The 272-nt window shown below is 28.7% G+C and overlaps 1 protein-coding gene across 1 annotated transcript in view; it reads right to left on the bottom strand.

The window, feature by feature from the left end:
- PDCD11 (programmed cell death 11) overlaps nucleotides 1-272 on the bottom strand; it is an 80413-nt gene that overhangs the window by 62851 nt on the left and 17290 nt on the right. The window lies entirely within an intron of this gene.

Below are 272 nucleotides of genomic sequence, written 5' to 3'. Positions count from 1 at the left end.
AAAAAAAAAAAAAAAAAAAATCAGATATTGGGATTTCCTTCCCAAATATCCGTATTCATTGTAGAAAATTTGAATACTTAAAAAAGAATGAAGTCCAGGCACAGTGGACTTTAGTATGTAAGTACGTAGATTTTTTTTTTTTAAATAAAGAGTAGAAAGATCACCCAGAGTTCATCACCATTAACATGTGACTGCATAATCTTCCAGTATTTCAACCATGTGTACTCTTTTTCATTTTTTTTCAAAATTGCTTCTGTACTAGTCATGAAAAT

This window comes from Propithecus coquereli, unplaced genomic scaffold, assembly GCF_000956105.1.
Source record: "Propithecus coquereli isolate 6110/MARCELLA unplaced genomic scaffold, Pcoq_1.0 Scaffold73, whole genome shotgun sequence".
Classification (NCBI taxonomy): Eukaryota; Metazoa; Chordata; class Mammalia; order Primates; family Indriidae; genus Propithecus; species Propithecus coquereli.
Note: the sequence above shows the minus strand (reverse complement) of the source record. Positions and strands in the feature narration are given on the sequence as shown.